Source organism: Octopus bimaculoides, chromosome 27, assembly GCF_046866305.1.
Source record: "Octopus bimaculoides isolate indiv1 chromosome 27, ASM4686630v1, whole genome shotgun sequence".
Classification (NCBI taxonomy): Eukaryota; Metazoa; Mollusca; class Cephalopoda; order Octopoda; family Octopodidae; genus Octopus; species Octopus bimaculoides.
Genome location: NC_142954.1, coordinates 16,994,666 through 17,004,590, shown reverse-complemented (window position 1 = coordinate 17,004,590; position 9,925 = coordinate 16,994,666). Strand labels below are relative to the sequence as shown.

The following is a 9,925-nucleotide window of genomic DNA, read 5'->3' as shown; positions in this document are numbered from 1 at the left end:
ATACACACACACACATATACATACACGCATATATATATATATATGTACACGCATATATATATATAATATATACACACATATATATATAATATACACACACACATATATATATAATATACACTATATATATATATATATATATATAAATATGTTTGTATAGGTGCAAGTTTTAAATTCCTGTCTGTTGATGCGTTTTCTGAGTATGTACTACATATGCACTCATATACTTACATGCACAGATACACCTCAGATACATACATGCATACACACACACAACCAAACATAGATGCATACACATACATGTATTTATACATAAATGCACATTAATGCAGATACATACGTAAGATCATGTATACACACGTACATATATATATATATATATACACACATCTACCCATACATAGACCAGTTCATAAACACATACATAAACTCTTACGCATACACATATATACACCCTGACATACGCGCTCACGTGTGGGTGTATATATAATTCGGTGCATCATTCAAGCCGATTATTCATCCTCCCTACTTGGTAATCTTTCTTTTATTTTCATACAATTTTTTTTTAAATACTGTAAAATATATTGCAATTGTAGCCCCAGATCAGCTTCTATCAACGCTCTAGCCGTGACCATCCCGTCTTCTAAAAAATATCAGATACAAAATTATTATCTAATCTCACCTTTTTCTTTTCCACAGAAACTTTCTTTTGCTTGGCAATTTGGTTGTTATTTTTATCTGCTCGAACGACTTCCTAGAGTCAGCTTGGCCTGTTCACAACAGGATTGACTATTGACTGATATTGTTTAGTACAGAATATTATCAACCGAGATGACCCCGTTATAATTTGAACCTCGGGACCTATTGTCTATTATCACAGAAGCTCTATATGAACTTTGTTTACAGTTAGGTACGGTCATACGTGTTGCTGTGTTTCTTCACAATCTCTTAGGACGGCCACGTCGAGGTTTCTTGGTAATATATTAGAAAAAAAAAAAAGAATTGGCGGGGTTTTGCAATAACTGTCAGGACCTAATGGGGGCAGACAAGACGTACAGACCTGGATACGAACAAATTTTTAGGGAAAGGAAAAAGAAAAAAAAAACCCTCTGGGAAACCCCGCTAAAATATTAGCTATATATATATATATGTGCTTTATTTAAAAGCAGCAGAAATGTAACAAAAGCTGTTACTCAGAGTTTCACGTTCCCGTTCGTCGGACAGTTTTGTTTTAACAAAACTGTCCGAAGAATGGGAATGTGAGACTCAGAGTAACAGCTTTTGTTATATTTCTGCTGCTTTTAAATAAAGCATATTACTCTACCTCTGGTATTTGAGTACTCTTTTTTCCACCTTGTTGCACATTTCATGTGCTTACTCCGGTATATATATATATACATATATATATATATATATATATACTTTATTTAAAAGCAGCAGAAATATAACAAAAAAACCGTTACTCTGAGTTTCACGTTCCCGTTATATATATATATATATATATATATATATATATATAAAAGCACAATTATCATGATAGATCGATTTAGGGCGGGTTGACCTGGAAGTAAGCAACGTATCTATCTGTCTGTCTCCGTCTACCTGCATGTCTGTCTATTTAGATACGAGTATGTAATCTATGTATCACATACATTACGTACTCGTGTCTCGATAGGTAGATATGTAATATATATACTTTACATACGTACGTGTATGAAGATAGGCAATGCACGCTAACACAAACACGCAAGCAAGCATGAAAATATTAAATTATTCTATTTCCCAACATATTTACACCTGTCTACCTAACGTTTATACCTTGAAAAGGGAAAACCTGTTATGAACAAAAAGAAAACTTGCAGCGTACCACACACACTAGATAGTTAGAAAGATAGATAGATAGATAGCTATCAAATATAAACGTGTCCCTTGTATTACAAAAAGTTTTAAACTTACACAATGGGTTTTTTTTTTGTCACCTTCTTACGGTAGACAAACAAACCAAAGAGAGCAATTGTATATGGTTACTAGATATGCTAGGGATAGAAGCTAAATCTCCGTCAAATTCCTACATAACTGTTTTGAAGGAGATTAGGCTGGTATTTCTAGCAGGACAAATGACTGTATAGAAGGTTCTTTGTTCGGCTTTTAACGTTTTGAACTTGAGACCGATCTGCATTCTACTTCGCTTAATACTCTTAGTGCCGCGCGCGCGTTTCTGAGTACATAGTGTGTGTGTGTGTGTGACATAACCTTTCTCTACAGAATACTGTCTCTCTTTCTTTATTTTATTGAATCTAAGGTGTGTCTCTTGTAATGTTTGTGGATTATAGCTGTTCAATATATTTCATACTATTTTTTCATATTAAATTAAAAAGGACTAGAGCAAGCTGTTGTTGATCGATCTATGCATGAAGAGACGACTCGATTGAATAATGCTCTAGAGTGTTCTTATTAAGCAATGCTATGAGTTGCTTTGCTAACCACAGCGATATAAATCTTACGTATTTGATGGCATTGGCCAGGGAATAGGGGGGTGCACGGGGGAGGAGGTCACTCGATTACATCGACCCCCACCCACTGCTCAACTGGTACTTATTTCATTGACCCCGAAGGGATGAAAAGCTAAGTCGACCTCAGCGGAATTTGAACTCAGAACGTAAAGACGGACGGAATGCCGTTAAGCATTTTGTCCGGCATGATAACGATTCTGCCATCTCGTCACCTCAGCTACAAGCATTATTTTGCCCGTGATTGATCTGATGTTAAAGATTGAAAAAATCGTCCTTGTTTGTAATAAAAGATTTGAACCTTTGTTTGTACTCTCTAAACAAATTTCGTACCGACATTTCTGTTTGATAGCGTATAAAATTCACTTAATAGAAATATTACATTTCTACATCTCTCAGAGTTACACAGTCTCTTCCCTGGGACTGCCACATTAAGTTGGCAACAAGCCATCAATAAAAAAAAAAAAGGTCTCAAAACATCACCCCGGGTCCTGTATGCAAAGTTCATCCTTCCATAAGTTAATTTCATCCATGACGTTCACTACAATAGTCTAATTTTAATCTAGACAGTTTCTGACCAAGGTTAACTCTATAATAATATTTATTTAAACATTATTATTAAACAGTAGTGCTTTCTGCTAAAGGCAAAGGTACTTTTGCAACGTTTTATAATGTGCTGCTAGATTTCTTCAAATATCACATGCTTTTAATGCAGTAAAAACTTGTTTTGCGAAATGTGCTGCTGAAATTGGGGTACGCCCGTCTTATAGGCACGTGCGTTTTTCTTTTTATGTCATTGAAACCCGGTAATTATTAAAATAAACCCAGCCAGAATAAATAACCCTTATATTTTAAAACCAGTGGAATTACTTGTGCAGGGGCGGTGAGAAGAACTCTGATGGACTCACTGTGCTCTTACGCAAGAAATAGCGACTCATTTGCTCCGCCAAACGTCCTTAATGCTGTGGTTTGTGATGGTGGAGACAGTGGTTACTGTATCTCTAGGCAAGGGCCGTTTTAAGGCATAGATACACTGGGGCAATTGCCTGGGGGTCTCATAGGTCTCATTTCCAATCTATGTAGGCTGTGGTTTGCTGTCGATAGGGCTGAATGCATTGATTTGCTCGGGAGCCTGTAATTCTACTAAGATACTTTGTCTCTAGGGAACGCAATAAGATAATGGAATACCGGAAGCTGTAGGTAAATTACGTAATCAAATCTGTATTATTTGAGTGAGTTGAGTCGCTGGCAAGGAAGGTTGTTGACTTCGTTAGGGTTTCGCCATAGCGATTTATCAGGTGATATTCGGGTGTGGTGGTGGTGGTGCTTGGCTGTACTATAACGGTTCAGTCTCGCCATCACACGCGATTATTCCGTGAGTGCTTCAGGTTGTCTCAGAAATTCTTTAAATGGCAACGCCAGTATTTTCCCTGAAGCAATGTAAAATTTAGAGGTGTGTGCGCGCGCGCGATTGTGTGTATGTATGTATGTATATATATATATATATATATATATATGTGTAACATTATCCTATATTAAATATATATGATATATATATTATATATGTGTATATATAATATCTATATAATGTCTATATATTATATTAATACATATATACATATTATATATAATGCATTTAATTATTCAGATTTCAACGATGATAATTATAATAGTTTCAGATTCTGACACAGGGCTAGCAGTTTTTGAGGGGATGGGTGTTACATCGACCCGAAACGGCAAGTTTGTCTCTTGCAGGATTTGAACTCAGAAACTGGTTTCTGATTTAGGCACAAACAAGGCCAGCAATTTTGAGAGGAAAGAGTTAAGTCGATACTCTTGACTCCTCTATTTGACTGGTAATGACACTGAAAAAAAAAAAAAAATGAAAGGCATAGTTGACCGCGTCAGGATTTGAACTCGGAATGTTTAGAGTCGGGATAAAAATACCTGAAAGCATTATTATATGCCGATGCATGTATATTTCTATACACAGCTGTATTTACATCTTGTTGGAAAAGGTTAGAAGAGAGGACAGAACGTAGACATATTAGTCAATCAAACTTTTGGCAACGAAAGCCTAAAGTACAAGAACGTTACGCAGAATAGGCGCAGGCGTGACTCTGTGGTTCCGGGCTCTGTTCCACTGCGTGACACCTTGGGCCGACTAAAGCTTTGTGAGTGGATTTGGTAGACGGAAACTGAAAGAAACCCGTCGTATGTATATATGTGTATGTGTGTCTGTCTGTTTGTCCCCTACCACCGCTTGACAACCAGTGTTGGTGTGTTTACGTCCCCGTAACGTAGCGGTTCGGCAAAAGAAACCGACAGAGTAAGTACTCCGTTTTACAAAAAATAAGTTCTGGGGTCGATTAGTTCGACTAAAATTCCTCAAGGCGGTGCCCCAGCGTGGCCGCACTCCAGTGACTGATACGAGGAAAAAAGAAAAGAAAAAAGAATAAAACAGAGTGAGAAGCAAAACTACTTCCCCATTTTTACTAAATACTTTTCGAAATGTCTTTTCTTTTTCGATTTTTATATTTTGAATCCCTCTTTACTCTTTTACTCTCTCACTTGTTTCAGTCATTTGACTGTGGCCATGCTGGAGCACCGCCTTTAGTCGAGCAAATAGACCCCAGGACTTATTCTTTGTAAGCCTAGTACTTATTCTATCGGTCTCTTTTGCCGAGCCGCTCAGCGATTTTGGGGGGACAAACACAGACACACAAACACACACACACACACACATATATATATATATATACATATATACGACGGGCTTCTTTCAGTTTCCGTCTACCAAATCCACTCACAAGGCTTTGGTCGGCCCGAGGCTATAGTAGAAGACACTTGCCCAAGGTGCCACGCAGTGGGACTGAACCCGGAACTATGTGGTTGGTAAGCAAGCTACTTACCACACAGCCACTCCTACGCCTGTTTATAAATAATGCATAAATAAAACCTGGTAAAATATGAAATATTTATAACGGGATTTAAGTACATCTGGTGCGGTGGGGGTATTTGATAAGACAGCTCTCGGCTAGAGTTTCCTGTTTAATCCATTACATATTAGGAGCTCATACATACGTATATGTGTACATAATACGTTATATCATATATTTATTACCCACAGCGGGGCTAAACATAGAGGGGGACAAACAAGGACAGACAAAGGGATTAAGTCGATTACATCGATTCCCGGTGCGTAACTGGTACTTATTTAATCGATCCCCAAAGGAATTTGAACTTAGAATGTAACGGCAGATGAAATACCGCTAAGCATTTCGCCCGGTGTGCTAACGATTCTGGCTGCATATAGATATACGTTACATATCCGCACGCAGCACACACGTTAACGGTATGTTTGTTCTTGGTTAGATAGGATGTCAATTTGCTCAGTCAAATTACATATCGTTGCTATTATGCAAAAGTGTCGTAAGTCCAAAACGTTGCTTTTTTTTTTCTTTCCTTTTTTTTTGTTTTTCTAGAAAACGGGAAAATAGTTTCCCCATTCCATAGCAAAACCGTTGTACTACACTTTGACAATTTTTGATATCTTGACATCGGAAGAAGCTGGATATACGATAGTTTGACCAAAAGAACCCGTTATCGCAAGCAAAAATAAATATCGAAAAACAAAAACAAAACACATTTGGACATACAACAGTTTAACATAACAGCAACGAATTATGTAGTAATAATAATGATGATGATGGATGCAATAGTAATCACATCAGTTTTTTCTTTCTCTTCTTCTTCCACATCAGTTTTTTCTTTCTCTTCTTCTTCCCTCCCTCCCCTTCTGCTTCTATTTGTTCTTCCTTCTTCCCTCCTCCTCTTCTCCTTCTCATCCTCCTCTTCCTCTTTTCTTCATCTTCTTGCCTCTTCACTTTGGGAATTCATTTGTAATTAATATTTGAGGAGGATGAGAGCTCTAAGACAGACAGATGTGTGTCTGGTGGTGGTGGTGGTGGTCGAGGAGGTATAGATGTACGTCTAGTATGTTGTATGTGTGTGTATGTGTGCACATTTACCTTCCTACTCACTTGTGCTTATTTATTAAATAAGATTCAGGTAAAAAAAAACTTGCAGAATGCTACATTATATACATACATATATGCATATATATTTACATATATATATATACATATGTATGCATACATAAATATATAAACACGACATACATACACATATATATCCGTGTGTGTGTATATAAATCTTTTATCTTTTACTTCTTTCAGTAATTAGACTGTGGCCATGTTGGAGCACTGCTTCGAAGAATCTGAGTAAAAAACAACTTTTTGAGCATGGCTGTTGCCAGTACCATGTGACTGGCCCTCGTGACGGTGGCACGTAAAAACACCCACTACACTCTCGGAGTGGTTGGCGTTAGGAAGGGTATCCAGCTGTAGAAAATCCGCCTGATCAGATTGGAGCCTTCTGACTTGCCAGTCCTCAGTCAAATCGTCCAACCCATGCTAGCATGGAAAGCGGACATTAGACGATGATGATGATGATGATATACATATATATATGGGTATGTATATCTATGTATATATATATGTATACATGTGAGGGCCCATGGCCTAGTGGTTAGGGGGTTGAACTCACAATCTTAAGATTGTGGTTTCAATTCCTAGACCAGATGCTGTGTTGTGCTCTTGAGCAAAGCACTTCATCTCACGTTGCTCTGTAATCACTTCACACCTGATGTATGATACTGTGCACCTGTTCAGACAAGTGCGTTGATGTGTGGCACATACATTTGATCACAATAAACAAATCATTTGTGCAGGTCATTCAGCAAAAAGCAGAATGCTCTTACATTGTCTTTGATGGGAGAGCCCATCATATATATATATATATATATATATATATAATATTTGTAAATTTATGGGTGAGTGTCTGGCTCAGACGGATGCACAAGGAGCCATGTTAGCATTGATATGTTAGCCTGAGTTGGCTCATCACTTTTTGATCAATTGTTTAGATAATGTTGCTTTAACCAGAGTATATATATTATTATTATGATATATTATTATCGGAGACCCCCTTCGGTTACGAATGACCATGGGATTGCACCTAGAAAGTAACCCTCCTAGGTACAAGTCCGGACAAGGTTGTTTATGGAAGACCAGCAGTCGCCCATGCATACCAGTCACCCATGCATGCCAGCCTCCCCTCTCCACGCCACTGATGTTATCCAAGGGGAAGGCAAAGGGGCTGATACAGCTTGGCACCAGTGATGTTATCCAAGGGGAAGGCAAAGGGGCTGATACAGCTTGGCACCAGTGATGTTGCAACTCATTTCTACAGCTGAGTGAACTGGAGCAACGTGAAATAAAGTGTCTTGCTCAAGAACACAACACACAGTCTGGTCCGGGATTCGATCTCACAACCTCACAGTCGTAAGTCGATGCTGTAACCACTGAGCCATGTGCCTTCACAATATATTATTATATAGTTATTATTAGACACAAGGGCTCTGCCTGAAACGTCATACTCTCTCTCTTTCCTTTCCCGAGCGTCTAATAACACTATCCGTATCACGTCCTCACTTTGTTGTTTTTTTGTTATTGTTTTTTGCCTTTTTTTGAACTTATATATATATATATATATATATAATGTATATGCATATGTATACATATATATGTGTCTATATATATGTGTGTACATATACATGCACATATATGCTAACATTAGTAATATGTGAGGTAATTCTGAATTATCAAACATAATACAGCAACAACAACATCATATCACAGAATTACTTACAAGGGGAAAAGGGAAGAAAATAAATACCATATTATAAAACCATGCAAGAATATTACTGTATTCATTGCATCCATCTATTTTTAGCCAGGCTTTAACTATTTCGCACTGATGAGATTCAGTTACATTGAAACTTATCCTTTCACTCAACAAGATTAAGTTTTTCACCTAAGTGTCTTACCTATTAGTCGTTTCATTCATTGTAGCAATAGCACCAGTACTTTCAATGTGACACCTGTACTAGTGATTTTTATGTAGCATCAGTAAAGGGTAAAGACACCCTGTGGTCATGAATGACCATCAGATTGCACCGAGAAACTTACTCTCCAAGGCACAAGTTTGGGCAAGATTGTTTTTTTATGGAAGACCATATATATATATATATGTTTGTGTCATCATCATCAATCGTCATTTTCATTTTACGTCTGTTTTCCATGCTGGCATGGGTTGGATGGTTTGACAGGAGCTGGCCAGCTGAAGAGCTGCTCCTGGTTCCATTTGTCTGTTTTAGCAAGATTTGCATGGCTGGATGCCCTTCCTAGTGCCAACCACCCCACAGAGTGTACTGGGTGCTTTTTACATGACATCAGCACAGGTGCTTTACACACAACACCAAAACAAGTTCTTTTTTTACCCCCTCCCACCTATATATATGTGTATGTGTGTTTGTGTGTGTTACCCCCACCGTTTGTGTCAGTTACCCCCACTGTTGGTTTGTTTACATCCTGTAACCTAACAGTTCAGCAAAAAGAGACCGATAGAATATGTACCAAGCTTAAACAATTAAATACCAAGGTAGATTTGTCCAACTAAACACTTCAAAGGTAGTGCTCCAACATGGCCACAGTCCAATGATGGAAACAAGTAAAAAATGAAGGAGAAATAGTATTTGAATATTTTTGTTTATTTTAATTAACAACAACATGACTTGCAGAATAAAACCGCCCAATGGTGTCACTGAAATGACTTTGCATATCATGTTTTATTAAAAATCTCTCATAAAACAATGAGACAAGCTAACCATTATTAACACATAAAGCGTGACTGACCATGATGGTGGCCGTCAGGCACAGGTCAACAGGTCATGATCGTGGTCCAGATAGATACATTTAATTTATGGGCGTTTGTTGGGGGTCTAATGTCACTCAAACGCTCTGAAACCCCCCAGAATGCAAAAGGACTTTATTAAAAATCTCTAATAAAACAATGAGACAAGCCAACCATTTTAAAACACATAAAGCGTGATGGGCCACGATCATGGCTGTCAGGCACAGGTTGACAGGCCAGATAGATACATTTAATTTATGGGCGTTTGTTGGAGGTCTAATGTCACTCAAACCCCCCAGAAAGCTAGTGGACTAATAGTTCAATTAATGACTTTTCAGATGATGTAAAACTTGCCACCATTATACAGGGTGTCCACAAAGTTTGGGTACATCGGGATTAACACATAATTTAAGAAATTATTATTTCTTATATTTAATTATTTATGTTATGATTTTATTTACTCCAGACCTTGTGGAGACACTGTATACAAAGAAGATATTTTAACTATTCTTTTTGTTTTTTTATGTGTGCATGGTAGTCCCCTTTTCATAAAATGTACTCAGCAGTCCATGCTATGTAAGTGCAAATCCCAGAGCTTT

The 9,925-nt window shown here is 37.6% G+C and overlaps 2 protein-coding genes across 2 annotated transcripts in view; one reads left to right on the top strand and one right to left on the bottom strand.

The window, feature by feature from the left end:
• The window catches only part of LOC128251379 (leucine-rich repeat-containing protein 46-like), a 111,361-nt gene extending 110,392 nt beyond the window's left edge, over positions 1-969 (bottom strand). Inside the window, exon 1 of the mRNA XM_089343432.1 lies at positions 683-969. The gene's annotated coding sequence lies outside the window, so the exon portion shown is untranslated. The remainder of the gene's footprint in view (positions 1-682) is intronic.
• LOC106867480 (wolframin) overlaps positions 1-9,925 on the top strand; it is a 37,324-nt gene that overhangs the window by 1,037 nt on the left and 26,362 nt on the right. The window lies entirely within an intron of this gene.